The sequence below is a fragment of the Caretta caretta genome, chromosome 7, assembly GCF_965140235.1.
Source record: "Caretta caretta isolate rCarCar2 chromosome 7, rCarCar1.hap1, whole genome shotgun sequence".
NCBI lineage: Eukaryota > Metazoa > Chordata > Testudines > Cheloniidae > Caretta > Caretta caretta.
The window spans coordinates 123,207,441-123,230,937 of record NC_134212.1 but is presented as its reverse complement, the minus strand read 5'-3'; the positions used below and the strand labels follow the sequence as shown (position 1 = coordinate 123,230,937).

The 23,497-nt window shown below is 62.6% G+C and overlaps 1 protein-coding gene across 4 annotated transcripts in view; it reads right to left on the bottom strand.

The window, feature by feature from the left end:
- The window catches only part of LZTS2 (leucine zipper tumor suppressor 2), a 54,314-nt gene that overhangs the window by 11,948 nt on the left and 18,869 nt on the right, over positions 1–23,497 (bottom strand). The window contains exon 2 of one of the 4 annotated variants that reach the window (XM_048857413.2): positions 12,910–13,011. The exons of 2 other annotated variants lie outside the window; for them this stretch is intronic. The gene's annotated coding sequence lies outside the window, so the exon portion shown is untranslated. Of the gene's footprint in view, positions 1–6,230; positions 6,328–12,909; positions 13,012–23,497 lie in introns of those variants that run through there. One more of the 4 variants, XM_048857411.2, reaches the window with a different exon arrangement.

Sequence of the window (23,497 nt, the reverse complement as noted above, 5' to 3'; positions counted from 1 at the left end):
AAGGTCCCTGAGCTTCTGGGTAGCTTGCCACCATGCCACACACGCCCGCTGGGTGGGGGAGCCTGGTATGGGGCCCCATGCTCATCCCTGCATCCCCGAGGCGACCGCTCCGCCCCAGCCCCACTCCTCCCCCGGCCTCTGCATGGTGCTGTCTGCACCACTCTGCCCCAAACCCCCCAGTCCCCCCCCCCCAAGCATGGCCCCTGCCTGCATCGCTCCCCCTCAGCCTCCCACCGGCTCTCTGCAAAGCTCAGGGGAGAGTCTAGGTTCTGCCCCGCCCCCCTGGGCTCCCATATGCCAGTGGCACAAGCCAGCCTCCCTGCCTGGCAAATTCAGGCAGCCCACGAGGCAGCGTCTGCTCTCCCCACCCTGCCAGCCAGCCATGGGTCAGGGTCGCTGAGCAGGGACACCCCCGCTCCCCACGCCAGGCCTGGCTCCCTGCACCAGCGACGGGTCTGAGGCCTGGACATATTCAGAGCAAAGCCCGACTCCTCCTGGCCCAGCCCAGACACCGGGCACAGAGCAGCTCTTCAAACCAGCCCAGCTAGGACCACTCCCAGCCCCACATCCTCCCCGACTGCCACGGGCGTTTGCACAGAAGCCGGATCTTCGTTCCTGGCCCAGCTCCTGCTGCCGCATTCCCCCTCTGATGTCAGGGTCCTCTCGGTCCTGGCACAAACAGCATCGCCCGGCAACCGGCCTGGGCCGGGCGCGGATTAGGGAGCAGTAATCCAGCAGCCGCCACTCAACTCGGAGGGGACAAAAGAGACGGTTTTCCCGTAAATGCCCCTGGCAGAGCCACACCTGAACCAACAGCCCAGAAACTGGGGGGCACCCGGATCCCAACTTCACGGCTGGGCCGTCTGAGCCGAACCGAGCACCCCAAGCACCCCAGAACCTCCGCCGGCAGGCCCAGCCAGAGACAGGGCCAGGGGGAGAACAGACTCTAAGCAGGAAGGGTTTTCATCGGGGGGAAGTTAAGGGGATTGTCCAGGGAACCCGTGAGCTTGTGTTCCTTTAAATCAGAGCAGGGGCGAGCGAGCTACAAATCTGATCCAACACACACAGCCGAGCGCACGCCGGCCGCAGGCCCCAGCCGCAGGCCCCAGCGGCTGCTTGGTTCGCTGGCTTCGACACGGCCGGGGAATCGTGGGCGATAGAACCCCACGAAGCGGCAGGGAGCCAGGGGACGAGGTCTCTGCAGCAAGAGGCCAGCGCTGTCTCGGCTGCAGGGACCTGGCCCGCGGAGGGCGAGCCGGCAGGCGGTGCGTGGACACGCTCTGGGAGCGGCAAGGCCCTGTCCGATCAGAGGGAAGACGGTTCCCCCCCGGCCTGTGTGAGCGGGGCGCTCAGGTGGGCAGAGCACGAGTCCACACTTCACATGGGCACAGGCAATTGGGCTGCGACACCAGACGCAGTTTCCGGTGCCCTTAGTCAGTTTCACAGCCCGGTCCTCAGGTTTCCCGACCCATCCGGATTGAAGGTCTAGAACCCGGGCGCAGGAGCCGGACACACACAGGGGGCAGCAGCTGCTCTTGAATCTCTTCAGTCACATTTATAAACACTGCCCCTCCCGCCCCGTTGTGTGTGTCAAAGCCCCAGGGAGGGCGAGAAGACAGGACACCGTGCAGTGGGGTGGCAGCCAGCACCATTTAGGGACCAAGTGGGGCAGGACACGCTCCAGATGCCAGCCAGCCATTTACAAATCAAATAGCCCAGCTCCCGCCCACACAGAGCAACCAGACAGACGCCCCCGCCGCCTTGCACACCCCACAACCCTGGCACGCTGGCCGCCACTCCTGGCTACGCCCCCTAGCACTCTGCACTCATCAACAAGGCCACGGGGAAGGCCACAAAAGAGACGCTAGGTTGGGGTTGATAAGGCTCCTGGGCTGGGACTCAGGAGACTTTGGGTCAAGTCCCATCTCTGCCACTGACTTGTCATGTGACCTCGGGTGAGTCACTGACTCATTCTGTGCCTCAGTTTCCCCACCCGCAAAATGGGGATGGCCACTCCCTCCCTCGCAACAGGGGCTGTGTGGGTGGGAGAGTAAATCCGGGCCGTACAAGGAGCTAGACAGACGAAAAGCCCAAACAGGAAACAACAAGGCCAGAGAAATGAGTTCGAGGACTCCCTGGAGACGACTCAGCGGCCCAGCTGAGCAGGGCCTGACCCTTTAAGAGCCATTCCCGCCCCACCAAGCACCAGGGCCCCGTGAGGAACACACGGAGTTAACGAGCGATGATCACGTGCCCACGGACCCAGAGCGATGCCCCCTCACTGCCCTGCCCCACCCCTACAGCAGGTGCTGGTTCAGTAGGGAGGCAAGGGATGGAGACAGATGCCAAGTGCTACACCAAGTCCCCTCTCCCCTCCCCCTCAGTCCCTCCCCTGCGCAGGACCTGCTCTCTGCTGTAACCCCCACCACTGAGCGGCCCTGCAATAGAAGAATGGTCCCAGCCGTGCCCCAGGAGGGGGGGCCGCGACGCGGCCTGGTAGAGTTAGGGAGCACCCCAGCCTTGCCAGCAGACCCAGGGTTGCTGCGCCTTGGGGCCCTGCCCACAGGAGTCACTGTACAGGCACGACCCAGCCATCCCAGGCAGGGAGGGGCTGATGGTCTGAGCACATGGGTTAGGACCCTCCCACACTCCGTGCCTCAGTTTCCCCATCTGTAAAGGGGGCTGCAAGGCCCAGGGCTGGGAGACTGAATGCCGGCTCCCGCCTTGGCCAGGGCTGGTTGGTCCCCATGCTAGACTCTGCACTCTTCCCCCGGGAGACAATCCCCCAGGCTCACAACCCCCACAACCCGGCCTGCATCTCCCTTGGCTCAGACCCATGCCCCCACCCTCCCCCGCGCAGCCCCCATCCATCTCACCCCGGCCCAGCGTGCTTTGTTGCCGGCTCTGTTTGTCTGGCAGTTGGAGGCTCCTGTATTACCTCGGAGCCAGCAGCTCCTCTGCACCCCCAGCCTGGCCAGGGTCCCCTCCAGCAAGCGAGGGGGATGGGGGAGACCTCCCCTCCCCCGCCCATCCCATCTCCCTCCAGGGCAGGGGAGGCATCTGCTGAAGTTATCAAGGTAGAAGACCATCGGCCTGGAACAGACTCAGTGACGCTGACACCATGGAGCATCTGGGCCTGTCCCCGTTTCACGGGCCGTGGAGCACAGCCAGATTCGCCTGCCAAGAGACAACCCCCAGCTGCCCCGGCAGGCGTGGGAGCCTGCATCATCTCTCACCCCCAGCTCTGCCCGTACCCCTCCCTCCCGACCCGCAGCCCCCTGCTAGCCCAGCCCTGGGCTCCCCTCCAGCGCCCCTCAATCCGGACCCTCGGCCCCCTAGGCCTCTCTTGTGCAGAGGTGCCCATGGTGCCCGCCAGGTGGTAGCTGGGAAGGGCACAGTCGGCAGGTGAGTTACTAGCAGAGACCCACCAATCTCACTGCACATGTGAGCTTGCCAGGGTCCGGGGCCAGGCCTGCTGAGGGGCTGAGTGCAGAGCCGCTCGCTGGATCCCCTGCCCTGTGGGCTAGGCTGGCCGAGACACGGGAGCCAAGGCCGGGATCCGGCCCAGAGCTTCTCAAGCCAGGCTCCGAACCGTGCAGATGCCCCGGCCCCCCCAGGCCCTGAGCCCCCCGCAGGAGCACGTGGGCTGGTGGGAGGCTGCATCCAGCCACAGAGCAGCCCGTTCCTCCCCCCCTCCCTCCCCCGCCAGCCCACGTGCCCCTCCCCTACGCGGCCTATTTCCCCAGGCTGGGAGGACAAAGCCCAGCGAGTTGCAGGCTCTCCAGGCTCGGCTGCTGCTCCTCTGCACGAGGAGTCCCCCGGGGGTCCACGTGGGGGGCAGCCATGCCGAGGGGGGGGGGGTTAGTCAGGCCATGCTCCTCAAGAACCTCTCCCCCAGCGTCCCTTGTCCTACTGGGAGATCAAGGCCCGGGAAGAAAGTTACAAGGGTGCTGAGCCCGGGTGGGGTGGGGGGGCTCACTAATGAGCAGGGCCAGTCCCCTGGGTCCCCAATACATCTGACCCCCAACCATTGCCCTTCTGCACCAAGGGAACCCTACAGAGCTGCCGCTGCCCCCCCATGGGGCCCATCAGTGAGGAGGGGGCCTGGCACTGCAGGGCAGGTAGACAGCCAACCCAGCCAGCTCCTCGGGGGATGGCCCAGGAGCCATGCCCCCAACAAACCAGACCTACAGATACCGAGTTCACCCCACACAACCAGGCTGCCACTGCTGACCCCCGACATCAGTAATGGGAGCTGGGGGGGGGCACTCCCCAAACTCAGCCTCCCCCGCCCTACCCCCTTGCCGTGGCTTTGTTCAGCCTGTGTCTCTGGGGTCCAACTGATCCCACCCTCCGGGGAGGTCCCTCCGCCCCCCCTCCAGCAAAGCCCCCCTTGTTCAGGCCCTGCCCATCGCTGGGGTCGGCCCCCAGCCCAGCCTGATCCCCACACCTGGAGCCTCGTGTGGGTCTCCCCCAGCTCCCAGCCCCCTGCTCCACTTGGAGCTGCCCGGCCCAGCGAGTAGCCCTCGACGCCGAGGGGCCCAGAGCGGGACCAGCCTACGCCGGCCAGGGGCAGACCGCAAGAGACTAAACTGGCAGAGCTATGGGCCCTTCCCTCTGGGGCCAGTGGGTAACCCCGTCGAATCCACCCCACCAGCCGGGTGCCGGGACCAGCGCCGAGGGGCCCAGAGCGGGACCAGGCTACGCCAGCCAGGGGCAGACCGCGAGAGACTAGACTGGCGGAGCTATGGGCCCTTCCCTCTGGGGCCAGTGGGTAACCCCGTCGAATCCACCCCACCAGCCGGGTGCCGGGACCAGGGCCCTCCCGCTGCGGGCGTGGGGGGCTCCGCGGCCGGCCAGCGTTCCCAGAAGGCCCCGAGGGACTCTGAGGAGCCTCTGGCACGCAGCCCCCACTTGCCGCTCGGTGCCGGCAGCTTTCCCAGGCCTGGCACGTGGCGTGAGGCCAGGCTGCGTCAGGACAACAAGGCGGGCGGCTCCAGGGGGCTGCACCGTGCCAAGGAAGCCAACGTGCCATGCAGCGATGCAGGGAGAGACGCTCCAGCCCCACTGGGAGCCCCGCAGAGCGCGGCCGGCCGCAGCCCCCAGGACAGAGACAGGCACAGAGGCCTGCCCCTGGGCCGGGCTCCCCACAGCCACCTGGCACCAACTCCACGGATAAACAGCATCCAACAGCACGGTGCCATCCTGGGCAATCCGGGGCCCCCCACCACACACGGACCAGCCTGGCACCTCCAGCCCCCTGTGCCCCGTACCCGCCACCACACACGGACCAGCCTGGCACCTCCAGCCCCCTCACCCCGTGCCCCCCACAGACCAGCCTGGCACCTCCAGCCCCCTGTGCCCCGTGCCCGCCACCACACATGGACCAGCCTCGCACCTCCAGCCCCCTGTGCCCCATATCCCCCCCACGCACCAACCAGCCTAGCACCTCCAGCCCCCTCGCCCCACACAGGCCAGCCCGGCTGCTCGCCGTCCCACGGGGCGCCCCAGCGGGATTCCCGCAGCCCCGCAAGGGGCCCCACGCGGGTGCAATGGGGCAGCCGGCCCTGGGGGACGGGGAAAAGGGGGCTGGGGGCAGGAGGAGGCTGGAGGAGGGGGGCAGAGGACGCGGCGGGGGGCAAAGGAGGAGAGCAGAGGACGCGCGGGGGGCAGGAGAAGGGGGCAGAGGAGAAAGGGGGTTGGAGGTAGGAGGAGGGGGGCAGAGGACGCGGGGGGGGCAGGAGGAGGGGGCAGAGGAGGAAGGGGGTTGGAAGGAGGAGGAGGGGGGCAGAGGACGCGGGGGGCAGGAGGAGGGGGCAGAGGAGAAAGGGGGGTTGGAGGGAGGAGGAGGGGGGCAGAGGACGCGGGGGGGGCAGGAGGAGGGGGCAGAGGAGGAAGGGGGTTGGAGGGAGGAGGAGGGGGGCAGAGGACGCGGGGGGCAGGAGGAGGGGGCAGAGGAGAAAGGGGGTTGGGGGGGAGGAGGAGGGGGGCAGAGGACGCGCGGGGGGCAGGAGGAGGGGGCAGAGGAGGAAGGGGGCTGGGGGAGGAGGAGTGGGGCAGAGGGCGGGGGGGCAGGAGGAGGAGGGGGGCAGAGGGCGCGGGGGGGGCCAGGAGAAGGGGCGGGGGGGGGCAGGGCCTGGCTCCCGGCCCCTTGGCGCTCAGGCCGCCCCACCTGCTGCTCCCCGCGCCCCAGCGGGATCGGGGCCGGGATCGGTCCCCCCCGCACCCACCTTCGCCGGCCGCCTCCATGTCGCGCTGCCGGGCGGCCCCGCCCGCTCGGCTCGGCTCGGCCCGGCCCGGCCGCCGGCTGGAATCGGCCCCGCTCGGTCCCGCCCCCTGCCCGGACTGGCCCCGCCCCCAGCCCCGCTCGGGCCCGCACTGGCCCCACCCCCTGCCCCGCTCGGCCCCGCCCCGATCTGCACCCCTGCCCCGCCCCCTGCCCGGACTGGCCCCGCCCCCAGCCCCGCTCGGCCCCGCCCCCTGCACCCGACAGCATTCTGCCATACCCCCCCCACTGCCCCATGAACTCCACCAGGGCACCCCCACAGTCCCGCACCCTCCGCTGCACCCCCCACTCGCTGTCCCCGGCTCTCCCTGTCCTCCCCCTCACAACCCTGGATGGGGTTCTCCTGCCAACACCCCCTGGGAGGCAAGGCAGGGCTGTTGTCCCCATGGTACAGATAGGGAAACTGAGGCACAGAGCGGCTAAGCGACTTGCCCAAGGACACACATGAAGCAGCCCACACACTTGGAACTCCACTGGGAGCCTCCCCAGCCCCAGCCCACTGCCATGCCCTTTGGCTGAGAACGACCACACTCATGTCACCCCACGGGGCAACACCAAGGGCTGCCCTGCATCAGAGGGGAAACCCCAGTGCATGTCACAGAGCACCCCCCTCAAAGCAGGCTTCTGGAGCACACAACATGGGTTCGGGGGGGGGTCACTGCAACCGCAGGAACACTCAGCGCCAGGCTAGATGGGCGCTGCCAGGCACCCTGAGCAGGGAGCATGGCACACATAGGCCGAGCCTGCACTCCTCGGGGAGGAGAGGCAGTGTGGCCTACCAGTTAGAGCTATGGGATGGGACATCAGGACTCCTGGGTTTTATTTGTGCCTTTCACAGGACCCACCTAGAGCTGGATTTTCCGGGGTGCTGTGCACCTCCCATGCCAGTTGGAATCAGTGGGCGCTACAGGTGCCGGCCAGGCACCCAGAATCAAGAGGCACTGTTGAAGATATTGGCTCTTTGTGCTTCTGGTCCCTGTCTGTGCGCTCGGGGCAAACGACCCAGCACAATGTGGGGACCGCAGTCTGAGCCGGGGGCCTCGTGGCAGGGTGAGGTCAGGCGGGGCAGTTGCTAGAACCTCATTCCTCAGGAGATCTGAATATTTCCACGGCTGATCATGGGCTGCTGGGTGGGAAGTCCGAGGAAAATCCCTGTACAGGTTTGTGAGTTACTAGAGATTGTGCACCACTTGGATGTAAGGAAGAGCACGGACTGTCTTTTTGGTCTGTGTCCGTACAGCCCCTAGCACAATGGGACCTCATGCGAGCACCTACGTGTTGTGATAATACACACAATACGTGACAGTGACAATCAAGAGAGACGATTAGACAATGGCTGAGAGGTTTAAGACTGACTTCTCTCCCCAGGAGCTCAAAACCAGCTGAGAACCCCCCCAGGCTGGATGTGTGAACCACCCAGCTACCGCTACGCTAAAAACCACTAGGGAAGAGGCTGAGTTTTGCTGTTGAAAATGGAAACGTCACAAGATGAAGAAGAAGGAAGCCAGGCTAAACAGCGACATCGGCTTCCTGAGCAAATGCAAGAAACAAAACAACATGCCCAGAGGTCTCGCCAATTACCACCCTCTGATCACTATACGCCACTCCAGATACGGCGAACAACTCTGCAGACAGACTTCAGAGACGCTGGGGAACCATCTACTGCACCCCTCGTGCTCCAGAAGGGACCATCTCAAAGTAGAGATCATCCCTTGCTCCCACACATTGGAAGAGAAAAAAGCCAGACACCTATCTGGAGATCATGCAGGACACTCAAAACAATGACAGCCACCCAACACAAAAACAAGGTGTGTAACTGACTTCAATGACCTCCCACCCAACCTCCGGGAGAAACCACAGCACTGGGACCCACCCCATGGCCACCACACAACACCCCAGTGTCGTCAACCTAGCAAGACAGCCCCTGCCTGGAACTATCTGCATTCTTCAAGGAGCTGAACCAACCTGATACCATCCTAACCTGCAGAAAACCAGAAGAATTCTTCCGCCAACTCCACCCCCAAGCATTCTTTCACCTCCCTGCCCGCAGTCATCAGCTGACTGGACACCCTCAGCGGGCAAAACCACACACTGGATCGTTACCTCGATTGCGTCAATGGAAAAAAACCCTCCACTGTGAAATCCGTAACCAACATCACAGCCCCGACTAGGGCCTGGGCTACGTTACAAAGTTAGATCGACATCAGCTGCCTTGTCTGGATCTGGTTACCAGTGTCAACCCTCAAAGTTCGCCAGCAGCTGCCCACAATGCCTGACACTGACCTGCTCTGATCACAGTTGGGAACTCCACTGCTCAGGGGTCACAGAGACCGGAAGCGCCCCCTCCCTTCCCCTGCCCTTCCCCCTTTACAATCCCACACATTTTTGAAGCCTTTTCCTGATTGCCCAGCGTGGTGTGCTCACCTAGCAGCTCTGCCCAGCTGGCCGGGCCGGCTCCACGCTCCTGTCACACTCTGGCACGGAGCAGACAGGAGACACGGGATCTCCTGGGCCTCGGGGGAGAAGAGGCCATGCAAGCCCAGCTACAGACCAGAAGTCGAAACGTGGACACCTAGGAGCAGATTGCATGGGGGATGCTGGAGAACGGGTATCGCAGGAACCAGTGACAGAGCCACGTGAAAGCCTAGGAACTGCGGCAGGCAGATCAGAAGGCCAGGGAGGCCAATCCTTGATCCACAGACCTGCTGCTTTTACAAAGAGCTGCGTGCCACACTTTGGTGGAGACCCCGTCCCATCCCGCATGGCGCCGGGGATACCTCCAAGGAGCATGAGTCACAGACCCCTGGCATGAACAGCGAGGTCGAAGGCAGGTGACATGAGCCCAGGGGATCCAGCTATGCCACGAGTCAGGACCTCTGAGACTCCACCACAATCCAGTCAGTCCTGGCAGTCGAGCAGGGGCGAGCCCGATAAGGGGAAGGAACCTTGGGTAAGTGTGTCAATGTATTTCCCATCACATTAATTTAGTTGCACTAGAAGAAGCAGTGGTACAAGAAAAAGAGGTAGAGATATCCGCTTTTCGTTCCCCTGCACAGTTAAGGCAGGGGGGATGTGGAGCAGTTTGTTTATCTACACAGAGATGTCCCTTGAATCCTCCTGAGAGATCTCGATAAAACTTTCAGGGAGGTTCTCTGCAATCCTCTCCCAACAGTTTCTAGAGATGGCAGCTTTATTCCTTCCTCCACGGTAGGACACTTTCCCATGCCAACTGGTGATCACTTCAGCAGGCACCATTGCAGTAAACAAGTTAATGGCATACGGCCCTGGGCAGCTTCAGGTCACCACCAGCAGCGGTGGTCTCTGTGCCTTCGTTCCCCTTGAGTGAGATATCAGCTAAAATCACCATCGCCGGGAAAACAGGGCTGGTATCCAGGGCCATTGCCCGACACTCTTCACGTCTTGCAAACGAGCAATTCCCTCTTCGTTCCCCTCACCTCTGGTGGACCATACTCACCATGGCCAGTACCGCAAGTGGTGCCGTGCACAAGCCCTCCGAAGCAGAAACATCAATAAGCAGGTCTTGTTTAAATCTTTAGGGGAGCAAGGGAAAGCAGGTCTAAACCCTAACTTTCCATTTCCCTTGTGACTATAGTGACAATGGTACCTCTGGGTGTTTTATCTATACCTGCTTGTGTTGCAGCCTTGAGTGGTTCCCTCTCCACACCCATGGAACACCTGAGCAAGATGAGGAGGAGAAAAAAAAGAGGACTTGAGATGACACGTTAAGTGAGATCCTACAAGCCGGTGCTGCATCAGACCATGAGCAAAGGGGAAGGAGGGTGAATATTGCAGACAGCCTGGGGAAGGAATGAGTGGACAGAAGAAAGGCCCAGGAGTCCCAGCAAGACAAGCAGAGGGAAATGCACCAGGACACAATGGGGCTTCTCCACCAGCAAACGCAGATGCTGCAGACTCTTGGGACCTCCAGACTGAACAATCCTGGGCTCGTCCCTACGCCACCCCCCACCCCCATAGCATTCCATATGGCCTCAGGGCCCACACGCCTACCCCTACCATCCCACACCAGGAGAAAGCATCGACAGCCACAGCTTCACATACACTGACCTGTGACAGCCACGGTTGCTGTATGTGTAGGTTAAATGGACATGAATGTTCTTTCCCCTTGTTAACTTCCATTTCACTACTTTATTACTTTTCTATGTATTTTGTATGTAAATTACACAGATTTTTTTTGCGTTGGTTTTGTTACCCAAAATTCTATTGTTTGGAAAATAATTCATCTTTATTTGTTCCCAACGTATGCTGCAAAGAGCAAAGAAAGCACCCACTTCAGTACTTGTTACCGTGCAGTGTGACAATTCATCGTCTTAGTGACAGTAATAATCATAAATGTACAGCAAGTACAACAAAATTATTCAGTGCATTGACAGTGCTATATTCACACATGTACACCAAGCACCACACAATTCTTAACAGGCCCCAAAACAGCAGCACCAGGTACAGCAGAGTACATCACAATGCATTACTGTGGCTCACTGTTAAAGTGCTCTTGCAAAGCCTCCCTGATCTGTATCACTCAGTGTTGAGCTCTTCTAACAGCCCTTGTGTCTGGCTGTTCAAACTCAGCCCACAGCCACTCCACCTCTGCCCTACCCCCCAGTGGCAAGTTCCCCCCTTTGCTTCGCAGAGATTATGCGGGTCACAGCAAGCAGCTAAAACCATTGGGGGGGTTTTTCACGGAGATCCAATTTTGTGAGTATACAACGCCAACATCCCTTCAATCTACCAAAAGCACATTCAGCAGTCATTCTGCACCTGCTGAGCTGGTAGCTGAATCTTTCCTCGATGCTGTTGAGGTAGCCAGTATGCGGTTCCATGAGCCAGGGGAGAAAGGGGTTGTCTGGGTCCCTCAGGACCATTATTGGCATTTCAACATTGCCAGTGGTATTCCGCTAGTTGGGAAAGAAGGCCCCTGCTTGTAGCATTCTGAACAGTCCTGCGTTCTTAAAGATGCGAGAGTCAGGCACCTTCCCTGACCAGCCAATGTTCATGTCAGTGAAGCATCCCTGGTGACCACCCAGCACTTGCACAACCAGGGAAAAGTAGCCCTTTCTGTCGATGTACTCTGTGCAAGGTGGGCTGGCACTAAAATAGACGTGTGAATGCCATCTAATGCTCCACACCAGTTCAGGAATCCCATTGCAGCAAATCCATCCACTATGTCCGACATATTGCTGAGACTCTCAGGCTGGCATAGCAGGAGGTGATTAATGGCCCCATGTGCTTGCATGACAATGGCCCCCACAGTGGATTTGCCAACTCCCCAAATGATTCCCACTGACCAGTGGCAATCCAACGTTGCAAGTTTCCACAGCCCCTGGCTTCTCCACTGTCAGTACAGCTCTCATTCCGGTGTCCCTGGGCTGGAAGACTGAAGCGAACTTGGGACACAGATCCAGGAACATGGCCTCCCACATCCAAAAGTTCTGCAGCCACCATTTGTCATTCCAAGCCTACATTACAATGCAATCCCAGTCAGTGCTCGTTTCTCAGGCCCAGAAGCGACGGTCCACCGTGTGCCGCTGATCTGTGAATGCCATCAACAACCTTGAATTGGTTCTCGGTCTGTCCCCCAGCAATCTGTGCTCCAAGCAATCATCGTGTTCCTCGCTGATTTGGTTCTTCTTGCGGCTCTGCAAATACCAAAAGATCGTGCGTCTTGTGCTTGCAATGCCCATGACAATAATGCAGAACTGTGCAGGTTCCAGCTTCTGTCAGAGATGGCGGATAGCGAGGCGGGCCGCGTGAGTTCATGGGATTTTTTTTAAAAGGTGCAAAAATGTAGATGTAGAAAATTGCATGCTGGGAAGTTGTCACCTTGCTCCCAGTCACCCCTGTGCAACTGCTTTCTGCCCCATCATGCATTGCCAAAACTTCCCAAGAGACAGTGCGCTGGAGGATGGCACGTTGCATACTGGGCTACCTACCCGTGGTGCACCCCCAGCACCGATGCAAGGAGCCAAGGATGCATAGGCACAAGTGATAGACTAACTGCGGCAGCTCCATGCTGACGTAACTTGCGTTGGTAAAAGCGTGTAGTGTAGACACGGCGTTTCGCTCTGCTGCCAGGAGGACAGCTATCTTGTCCTGAAATCCAACCACCAGCTAGTGATCAAACCAGCGGGCAAAGGGGGCGCTCTCGCAGTCCTTAATTACGATGACCACAGCATCAGTGCTGCGAACATCTGCAATGGTGCTTATATATTTGGTAGCTGAATATCGTGCACCGGTATGGAGCAGATGCGGCCACACACGACGTGTGGACACCCAGCTGAATACAGGGATGCGGCACATCCCGGGAACCCTTCTGTCAACTCCAACACCATGGCGACCTGTTCTGTGAAACTGCTCCCCCGCCGGCAGGCCAAACTGCTGCGATGCTCCACGAAGCTCAGCGAATCCAGGAAAACAGATGTTTCCTATCCACCCAGACCTCAACAAACCTCACCACCACCCCCCGCCAGCATCTTAAGTCCCGCAAGCCTTTCTGGGAACATTCGTTTCGCCTCATGCAATCAGGTGACGATCAGAAGGAGGCTTGCAAAGCAGATTGGGCTAAACAAGACTTTAAAAATAAGCACCTTGTGCCGGATCCCACGCAGGAGGTTCCTGGGTTTGACCTTCCACAGTCATCTTGGTCAACTCTGAATCAAATCCGAACCAACCACGGTAGATGCAGGCATCTAATGCACAAACGGAAAATCAAGAACTCCCCAGCGTGCAAGTGTGGTTCCCCACAACAAACCAACCAACATCTCACCACCTGCAGCCCAATTTATGAATATGAAGGAGGCATCACTGCAATAAATTCTGCCACTCCTGCTGTAGCCACCTGGCTCGATCAGCTTCAGGTGAAATTGTAATTGCTGCTCTACCCCAGCCATATGGAAGAAGAAGAAGAAGTTGACAATGTCAACGAGGCCAACAGACAACTCTCTGACACCACCCACTGTGAAGAACTCAAAGACCCCACACCACAGTTCACCCAGGAGTTTAACAATACCATCACACCTTCCCCAAACAACTCCAAGAAACACTTTACAAGCCCATCCCCCACAAGCCCACATCAGGGATCTTCTACGTGCTTCCCAAGATACACAAACAACATCCGATGAGTTGAGCTGTAGCTCACAAAAGCTTATGCTCAAATAAATTGGTTAGTCTCTAAGTACGTCCCAAGTACGCCTTTTCTTTTTGCGAATACAGACTAACACGGCTGCTACTCTGAAAGGTAACCCAGCAGACCCATTGTATCTGGTTGCAGCACTAGGACTGAAGATGTATCGGGACTCACAAAAACCAGCCTCAAACCACTCACTGCACAATAGGGCCAGCTTCCTCCAGGATAGCTGACTTCCTCCAGAAACTCTGCACCATTAACAACTGCCCTCAGAACCACATCCTTGCCACCCTGGGTGTCACCTCTCTATACACCAACATCCCTCACCATGACGGCATTGCTGCCTGCCTCAAGTATCTAAAAGATAATGCACAACGCTCAGAAATCCACCCGGAACACATTGCCAAACCCATCCATTTCATCCTCAGCCACAGTAGCTTCACATTCAACAACAAACACGTTGTCCGAACCATGGGAACAGCCACGGGTACAAGGAGAGCTCCGCAATGTGCTGACCTCTCCATGGGCCACCTTGAGGAAGAATTTCTGGACAGATGCACCACAAAACCAATGATACACCTGAGAAACATCAATGATATTTTCATCCTCTGGACAGACCTGAACTCCCTCCTAGATTTCCACCACCACTTCAACCACCACCATCCATTCAACTCTCTAGAATACTCCCACGCCAGCATCAACTTCCATCACAATCTGCTTCAGCAATGGAACCCGACAGACAACTATATACAAGAAGCCCACAGATCGGCACACCTCCCTTCACAGATCCAGTCACCACCCAAAATGCACCGAGACATTGGTTATCTACAGCCAGGCGCTCAGACACCACAGAACATGCTCCGAGGAGAAAGTCCTGGATACACACCTTAACACATGGAAACCGCCTTCACCAAACAAGGACACTCTACCGGAGAAGTAGATTGTGTCATGGAATGGGCCACCCAAATACCCCAGGAAAACCTTTAATACATAAAATACCCCAAAACCCACTGACCCCACACCTCTAATTGTCACCTACCACCCCACACTGGAACCCAGACAGGTATTATTAAACATTTACAACCCATATTTGATGGGGGCCCCATTCTGAAAGAAATCTTTCCTGAACCCCCTCTTCTGGCCTTCAAACAGTCCCCCAGTCTCATCATTAGAAGCAAGCTCCCCACAGACCAAGATCCAGCAACTCAAAGCAGCACCAACCCCTGCCAGAACAACATATGCAAAACCTGTAGACATATCACCAATGCTATAATGATCTACCTCCCCGCCAGCACCACAACACACTTTTCAAGATCCATGGGGCCCACACACCTATCACAACATGTGGTTTATCTCATCCAGTGCATCAAATACCCCAATACCAAGTATGTGGGTGAAACCAATGACAATACCCTCGAATGAGCTCACACAGGAAAATGATCAAACACAAAACCACCCTATCACCGCTGAGCAAACACTTTTCACAAAGGGATCACTCCCTAGCTGACCTCTCGCTCCTCGTCCTCAAAGGAAACCTGCAGACCACCTTCCAAAGATAAGCCTGGGAGCTTAAATTCCTAACTCTGCTAGACCCCCAACGCCATGCACTTGACAAACTCGTTGCAGGATCGGGGCCTTACAAATCAGAAAGCCCCTTTTCAGAGTGCACAGCGGGCATCTGCCCTTTGAGACATCACCACCAGGTGGCTCAGGGCCCGAGCCGGGAACAGCCTCAGACAAGGGCTCCTGCTAGATCAATCGGCAGGGGCAGGGGTCCATTTCTCTTTGAAGTGCCAACAGCAAAATCCTCCAAAAGATGTGAGTCCCACAGCGAGGATCCCTGCCCCCTGCCCCACATCTGTTGCTGGTGCCCCCGTGAACTCAGCTTGGCAGCAGAAGAAACCAAACCAAACAATAGCGGCGCCCTGACATACGCACAGCCGCTGACGGCCTGCACTCCCTCGTGGGTGGGAGTGCTCCAGGGCTCCCATGCCGGCCGGCCTCCTCCCCGGGGCTCTCTCTAGCCACCAAAGCAATTCGCTGCACAAAGCCGGGGTAACGCCAGGGCAGAGCCAGGAAAGCAAAGGGGGCGTGATGGGCACGGCTCAGTCACACCCGCTCGAGCATGCTGCACATGGAGACGCTTCCATGCGCTGGCTGGGGGGAAGCCCTTGCCCTTTGTGTCTGGACCACGTGCCAAGCTTGACGCAGGCGAGGAGCTCCCTATTGGCGCCGAAGGGGGCGAGCTGTCTTTGGGTCAGGGGCAACATCTTTTATTGGACTAAAAGCTGGTGGCAGAGGGGACATGCTTTCGGGCTCCACAGAGCCCGTCTTCAGGTCTGGGGAAGGTCACCCGAGAGCTCAGAGCTCCCCCACCCCAGCAGATCTCCGGGGACCGAGGAAACTGACTAGCTGGGAAACTGACCAGAGATGAGGGTTGAACTCTTTAAAGCCCAGGAGAGGGATCTAGACCCAGCCCCACTGAAATCAGCGCAACTGGGGTCTCTCGTCTACCTTCCACATGGATTTAAAGTCAAACCCGGGCAGCTCTGGGGACAAGACCAAACTCTCCTCCTCGGCTTCGAAAATGGCTGAGGGAAGCACAAGAGGCAAAGAGAAAAGTTGTTCTTTCTCCAGTCGCTCTATTTATCCCGTCGAGTCATCACAGCCAAGAGGCGCCTGCCGCGGCATTGCCTGCCCCTGCGCTGCAAAACCATCAGCAGAGCCAACAGCAGCTCCCAGTGCGGGAGAATCCGAGAAACCAGGCCGCCCCACACCCTCCAAATTCCCCATTCCAACCCCAACCACTCGCTGCTCCCTCCGCAGAGGTGCCTTGCTGCGCGCGGGGCAGATCAGCAGATTTGGACTATTTCAGGCCGGAAGGAGCTGGCTGGGGTGTCTGAGCAATGCCGCCCCCTCCTGGACGGAATCGGAACTGATCCAATGTGTCATAGGCCCTGTACTGCTGACACCTCAGGGGGATTCTCCTTTAGCTCGAATGGATCAGTAGGATGCCAGCCTATCCCTGGCCATGATTCCCAGCACAGGGAGATTATAATGTTATTCCTGTCACCTTTCCTCTGCCTGCCAGAGCCCTACAGCCAGCATGGCAAGGGACCCTCCTGGGACTCAGCAGCTTTCCAGAGCCCAGACCCTGGACAACAGTCCCAGACCAATGGCCTGGCCAGAGCGGCCCCCTTCAGCCGGTAGGTAGCTGTGGCCTGCAGGAGCCCGGGGCTGGGCTAGCAGGGGCTGCGGGTCGGGAGTGAGGAGCGCTAGCTCTCTCTTGCTCTCTCGGCTCTGATCAGGTGTGCGTGCAGCCTGGCTGCGTGGACCCCAGCTCCCCCGCCCCAGTGGCACTCAGGGGGGCAGTGACTTGTGCCTCCTACCCCCACGTCCACTGGAGATTCCCCATGGCCCGGCTGCCCCGGCACGCAGCAGAGGGGAGAGGGGAGCGGAGCTGGGTGGGAATCGGCCCTGACAGCACGGCCAGCTCCCACCCGGCCAGCCCCACACACAGGCAGAGCTGGGGACCCTGCTCACCCCCCTGCCACAGCCCCTTCCCTGAGAGCCGCCAGGCCTGGGCCAGGGAGCCCCAGGTGCAAGAGGGGAGTGGGGGGTGTTAATGGGGTGGGACGGCCCATGGGGGAACGAGGGAGTGGGGGCAGTGACGGGGGGGCAGGGTCAATGGGGGATGGATGCTCCAGTGCAAGAGTGAAGGGGGAGGGCGTAGGCTGGTGCTGGGGGGGTTTATTAACACACAGAGGTATGTTGTGTGGGGGGTTTTATTAACACACACAGGTATTATTAACCTGGGGGGGGTTGTAGATGTTTAATAATACCTGTCTGGTATTATTATAATACCTGCCCCCCAGCCTCCCCGCCCACACACACACACTCGGCTGCCTGCTCGCACGCTGCCCGGCGGCTGCGGAAGTGCCTGGAGCCAGGGATGCAGCTGGCATGGGGACGGGCCTGGCACCACAGAGCCCAGCACCTCACTGCCACCTCCAATCAATCCGCCCACGCGCAGGGAGAGCCACATGGGGCATGCAGGGCCCCCAGCCCCCGCCAGCACCCTCAGTGCCTCCCGCCAGGCCCCCCGCCCCTGCCAGCACCCTCAGTGCCTCCCGCCAGGCCCCCCGCCCCTGCCAGCACCCTCAGGGCCCCCCGCCAGGCCCCCCGCCCCTGCCAGCACCCTCAGGGCCCTCCCGCCAGGCCCCCCGCCCCTGCCAGCACCCTCAGGGCCCTCCCGCCAGGCCCCCCGCCCCTGCCAGCACCCTCAGGGCCCCCCGCCAGGCCCCCCGCCCCTGCCAGCACCCTCAGGGCCCTCCCGCCAGGCCCCCAGCCCCCGCCAGCACCCTCAGTGCCTCCCGCCAGGCCCCCCGCCCCCGCCAGCACCCTCAGGGCCCCCCGCCAGGCCCCCCGCCCCTGCCAGCACCCTCAGGGCCCTCCCGCCAGGCCCCCCGCCCCTGCCAGCACCCTCAGGGCCCTCCCGCCAGGCCCCCCGCCCCTGCCAGCACCCTCAGGGCCCTCCCGCCAGGCCCCCCGCCCCTGCCAGCACCCTCAGGGCCCTCCCGCCAGGCCCCCCGCCCCTGCCAGCACCCTCAGGGCCCTCCCGCCAGGCCCCCCGCCCCTGCCAGCACCCTCAGGGCCCCCCGCCAGGCCCCCCGCCCCTGCCAGCACCCTCAAGGCCCTCCCGCCAGGCCCCCCGCCCCTGCCAGCACCCTCAGGGCCCTCCCGCCAGGCCCCCTACCCCCGCCAGCACCCTCAGTGCCTCCCGCCAGGCCCCCCGCCCCTGCCAGCACCCTCAGGGCCCTCCCGCCAGGCCCCCTACCCCTGCCAGCACCCTCAGTGCCTCCCGCCAGGCCCCCCGCCCCTGCCAGCACCCTCAGGGCCCCCCGCCAGGCCCCCCACCCCTGCCAGCACCCTCAAGGCCCTCCCGCCAGGCCCCCCACCCCTGCCAGCACCCTCAGGGCCCTCCCGCCAGGCCTCCTACCCCCGCCAGCACCCTCAGTGCCTCCCGCCAGGCCCCCCGCCCCTGCCAGCACCCTCAGGGCCCCCCGCCAGGCCCCCTACCCCTGCCAGCACCCTCAGGGCCCTCCCGCCAGGCCCCCCACCCCTGCCAGCACCCTCAGGGCCCTCCCGCCAGGTTCCCCGCCCCTGCCAGCACCCTCAGGGCCCTCCCGCCAGGTTCCCCGCCCCTGCCAGCACCCTCAGGGCCCTCCCGCCAGGCCCCCTACCCCCGCTAGCACCCTCAGTGCCTCCTGCCAGGCCCCCCGCCCCTGCCAGCACCCTCAAGGCCCTCCCGCCAGGCCCCCTACCCCCGCCAGCACCCTCAGTGCCTCCCGCCAGGCCCCCCGCCCCTGCCAGCACCCTCAGGGCCCCCCGCCAGGCCCCCTACCCCTGCCAGCACCCTCAGGGCCCTCCCGCCAGGCCCCCCACCCCTGCCAGCACCCTCACCCCACCCCCTCCCGCCAGAGCCCCCAGCCTCCGCCACCCAGCCAACACCCCCACTGCCCCCTCCGCCAGGGTCCGCAACCCCTGCCACCCTGGCAGGAACCCCAGTGCCCCCCCACCAGGCCCCCTACCACCCTGCCGGTGCCCCCCCTGTCCCCCAGCCCCCACCGCCACCAGCACCCCCAATACCCCCATCAGGGCCCCAAGCCCCTGCCAGCACCCCCAGTACCTCCCCGTCAGGGTCCCAGACCCCGCCACCCCGCCAGCACCCCTAGTGCCCCCCTGCCAGGCCCCCGGTATCCCCCTGTCCAGACAGACGGACGTCCCTGTGCCCCTGGGACTCCCAGTCGTCCCCAGCTGCTCGGCACCCAGGGCTGTGCAAGGCGATGTGGCACCATCCAGCAGGGGGCAGCGCTGCTCATCCACCCCCACCCCGCTGAATTCCTCCAGCCAGCGTTAACCCCGTGTGGGCCGGGCCCAGCCGCTCCGGCTGCTTAACCTGGCCCCGGGCACCACATGGGAACCAGGCGCCAGGAGCGGGAGGAGGCTGGGGAGGCCCCTTCCCTGCTGGCCCTTTCCACCTCAAAGAGCCTGGACCAGAACCTCAGGGGAACCGGATCGGGGGATCACTGGGGCTGGGGCCGACGTACCAGCCCCCACTGGCCGCTCTGCAATGGGACAGCCCTGGGGCCAGGCTGCAGCCCCACAGCCCAGGGTTCCCCGGGGCAGCAGCCCCAACTCACCAACCACGCCGCCTGCCCATCCGCCCCAGCCAGCTCGGATCCAGGCCAGCCAGACCCCAGCCCAGCTCAACGGCCTCCTGCAAGGGGGGCAACACAGGGACCCTGGCCCTACCAATGCCCCTTGGGCACCCGCCCCTGGGGCAGCAAAGTGGGGAGGGGGCCCCAGCCCAGCGCACGGCAGGGGTTGAAGGTGGGGGGGTGCGGAGATCCCCCTTGTCCATCAGCCCGCCCACGAGATCAGCTCACCCCGGTCTCTGCGCTGCTCAGGGTAGGGAGCTTCGCCCAGGGGGGAACTGGGTGCTCACGAGAGACCCCTCACCCTGCTGCCCCCCAGCCCTGGGCTCCCCTGCAGCCAGTAACTCCTGCCCCTCCCCACCCCCCAGCCAAGACAGCAATGTGCCCACGGAGCCACAGCCCAGCCCAGGGGCAACCGTCATCTGCGGAGACCTGAGGGCCAAACCTTCTGGCAAGGACACCTCTGTGGGCCGCCCGTGACCCCCACCCCATGACCCCACCCCACAACCGCTCAGAGCCCCATGGCCTTCGGCAGCCGGATGGACTCACCCTGCCATGCCCAGGACAGGGTGGGGCCAGAGCCCCTGCTCTTCCTCCTGCTCCCCATGGAAGAGCTTCCCGCGGCACACCTGGCACCAAACCGGGGGGGCACTAGGTCCTGGAGGGGCTGCTCCCTAAACAGCCCCCCTGGGCCTTGCCACCAAACTGCCAGGGAGAGCCAGCTGTGGTTGGATCCGGTGACCGCCAGCCTGTGAGGACCAGCGCCGAGACCTGCCGCACTCGCTGCACTCGGGAAGGATGGGCTTGAGCTAAGGCAGCAGGCTAGGTTCAGTCCCCGGTTCTGCCACACTCCTTGTGACCCTGCCCTACTCATGCCTCAGTTTCCCCTCTGTAGAACAGGGATCAGTGTCAGGGCATGCCCAGAGGACAGGCCCAGCAGTGCGTGTGAGGCTCAGATATCACCATGCAGGGGCCCAGACAAGGACCTGGATAGACAGACAGACTGGCCAATGACCAGACGAGAGGCAGGAACAACTTCGAGTCCCCACCAACCCAGGCTGGACTCCAACCAGCGGCGGGGCAGATCCAGACCCCCCACGCCCTGGGCCTTCCCCCAGTGCACTGCCTCCCTCACCCACCCGGCAGACCCTGAGGACTGGTGTCACAGGGGGGGGGGCCTGACCCAAGGGTTTGGGGGCAGACAGTGGGCAGGGGGCATGCAGGAGGTTCCAGGCCAAGGCGAGACCCGGGCTCCACACCCGGCGTCCCCCCCTCTGGGGCCTTGCCTTGCAGCTCCCACACCCCATTCTGACGCTGGGACCCCGGGCCCTGCCCCGTGGGCATCCCATGACACGAGCACTGGGGCAGGGCAACAGGCCCTTTCCCTCCTCCGCCCAGCACAATGGAAACTAAAGCTATCTGCCGCCCTGAGCACCCACCCGCCCAGGAGCAGCCCCCAGGGGCAGCGCGCACCGTCCCGGGCACAGAGATGGAGGCCCTCAGCGCTCTCCCTGCTGCTTGCAACAGCTCCCTCACAAGAGGTAGCATCACAACACTCACCTCGTGCAGCCCGACCCCAGGGCCACGGGCGAGGACGCAGGGCCCTGCACACATGCTATTCACACCCTTGGGGGCCACGACACCCCCACACCCCTGATTCCGTAGCCCAACGGTCCCGGCACCCCAGGAACAAGCCCCCCCCAACACCTCGGCACCCCGTTGCAGAGCTCTGGGCATCAGGAAGCTGGCTGGAGGGATCCTCTCCTTCAGCAAAACATTCGCCCCTGCCCTGGGGTACCCCCCCTGGAAGCTCCAGTGGACTACAATGTTGGGGGGGGTCAGGAAGGGCCCTGAGGATGGGGGGAGACTGGTCCCCTGGAGGTGACCACTCACCCTTCCAGCCCAGAACCTTGTTCTACCCAACACAGACCTGGGTGCAAATTCTGGGTAGGATCACCTCCTGGGTGCAAATCCAGGGCGGGGCTAGCCGGGGGCTGCGGGTCAGGAGTGAGGGGCACCGGCAGAGCTGTGAGGGGGGAGCCCAGGGCGGGGCTAGCCGGGGGCTGCGGGTCAGGAGTGAGGGGCACCGGCAGAGCTGTGGGGGGGAGCCCAGGGCGGGGCTAGCCGGGGGCTGCGGGTCAGGAGTGAGGGGCACCGGCAGAGCTGTGAGGGGGGAGCCCAGGGCGGGGCTAGCCGGGGGCTGCGGGTCAGGAGTGAGGGGCACCGGCAGAGCTGTGGGGGGGAGCCCAGGGCGGGGCTAGCCGGGGGCTGCGGGTCAGGAGTGAGGGGCACCGGCAGAGCTGTGGGGGGGAGCCCAGGGCGGGGCTAGCCGGGGGCTGCGGGTCAGGAGTGAGGGGCACCGGCAGAGCTGTGAGGGGGGAGCCCAGGGCGGGGCTAGCCGGGGGCTGCGGGTCAGGAGTGAGGGGCACCGGCAGAGCTGTGGGGGGGAGCCCAGGGCGGGGCTAGCCGGGAGCTGCGGGTCAGGAGTGAGGGGCACCGGCAGAGCTGTGAGGGGGGAGCCCAGGGCGGGGCTAGCCGGGGGCTGCGGGTCAGGAGTGAGGGGCACCGGCAGAGCTGTGAGGGGGGAGCCCAGGGCGGGGCTAGCCGGGGGCTGCGGGTCAGGAGTGAGGGGCACCGGCAGAGCTGTGGGGGGGAGCCCAGGGCGGGGCTAGCCGGGGGCTGCGGGTCAGGAGTGAGGGGCACCGGCAGAGCTGTGGGGGGGAGCCCAGGGCGGGGCTAGCCGGGAGCTGCGGGTCAGGAGTGAGGGGCACCAGCAGAGCTGTGAGGGGGGAGCCCAGGGCGGGGCTAGCCGGGAGCTGCGGGTCAGGAGTGAGGGGCACCGGCAGAGCTGTGGGGGGGAGCCCAGGGCGGGGCTAGCCGGGAGCTGCGGGTCAGGAGTGAGGGGCACCGGCAGAGCTGTGAGGGGGGAGCCCAGGGCGGGGCTAGCCGGGAGCTGCGGGTCAGGAGTGAGGGGCACCAGCAGAGCTGTGAGGGGGGAGCCCCTACCCTATTTCACCAGTTCACGAGCACCGACATTGGCTCCCGACGCCCGGGGGAGCGACGGGGGCTCCTGGCCACACGCTGGCTCCGGGAGGGAGGGATCTACCCGTCGTGCCAAGCCCTCGGCCCCCCTCCCTCCCCTCCACATCACGCACCCAGGGAGCGGTGCTCGGGCAGCCTCGGGCCCGGGCCTTTATTTGATCTTGGCTTCTTTACCCAGCAGCCCCGAGCCCGGGGCGGCCACATGACTCGCCAGCAGCTGCTCCTGGCACCTCGCTGGTGCCGGCTGACAGACCCGCTCTGTGTCCTACAGGGCCTGCGCCATTCGGGCCCGAGCAAACCTCCTCTGACACGTCTCGTCCCAGCCCGGCTGGCCTGGCCTTTCCCCAGCCTCCTTCCAGCCCAGAGCCCCCTTCACAAGTTACGTGAAGGCACCTGCCACTGGAACGCTGCCACCTCTGGAGTGGAGCACAGCAGCTGGTTAACAGCCCACCGCCATGTTGCTGAACAGCGCAGGAGAGGACGCAAACTCCCTGCCCCGGGCATTCAGTGCTGGGTGCGGGGAGCTCAGAGATGCCATGGCCACGGGGCCACCCAGGCTCACACCCTTGGAGGGAAGAGCGCCCCCCGCTGAATCATGCTCACAAGGCACCGAGCACCTGCATTTCCAGCCGATTTCTGGGACGGTTCGGCTGGATCTGAGACTTCACCCCTCACTCCATGCACACAGGGCTCAGCAGGGGCCTAGGGTCCAGCCCCCACCTGTCTGCTGGTAGGGGCCAGCCTGAACTGCCCCCCTGCTCCACAACAAACCCATCTCAGCCCCGGCCT